This window comes from Bactrocera latifrons, unplaced genomic scaffold, assembly GCF_001853355.1.
Source record: "Bactrocera latifrons isolate USDA-ARS-PBARC rearing strain unplaced genomic scaffold, ASM185335v1 scaffold_1229, whole genome shotgun sequence".
Classification (NCBI taxonomy): Eukaryota; Metazoa; Arthropoda; class Insecta; order Diptera; family Tephritidae; genus Bactrocera; species Bactrocera latifrons.
Genome location: NW_017534663.1, coordinates 18965 through 19470, shown reverse-complemented (window position 1 = coordinate 19470; position 506 = coordinate 18965).

Below are 506 nucleotides of genomic sequence, written 5' to 3'. Positions count from 1 at the left end.
AATAAATTGTTGTTCTTGTATTTTTACCATATGCACGTGTACGAAATATATGTGCGCATACTCGTATATGGGCATGAACACAATTAAATTTGCCAGCCAACRGAATTGAGACAGACATTATGAAAGTAAGTTTAGGATTAGGTGGAAATTATTTGTTATGCAGTTCGTGTCGAAAAGAAGCTTCAAAATTAGTAAAGGAACAAACAACAACTAGTGATGATCCTAATGTTGATGCAGGTGACCATGAAGATGATTTTAGTGACAACAGTGAGAACAATGATAATTCACTATCAAGCTCGGCATMCCAAGTTAGCGCTGCAACTCAATTACCCATTATAAAAGATGCATTGCGGCTGTTGWATCAATCGCCGATTCCTTCAAAAAAATTTAATGATTATCAATTTTTAAATAATAAAATAAATCAAATATATGACAGCTTAAAAAAAGTTTGCTCTCAGCTGCCGATGAAGGATCTATCGACGACGATGGTGAAAATTTTCGCTCCT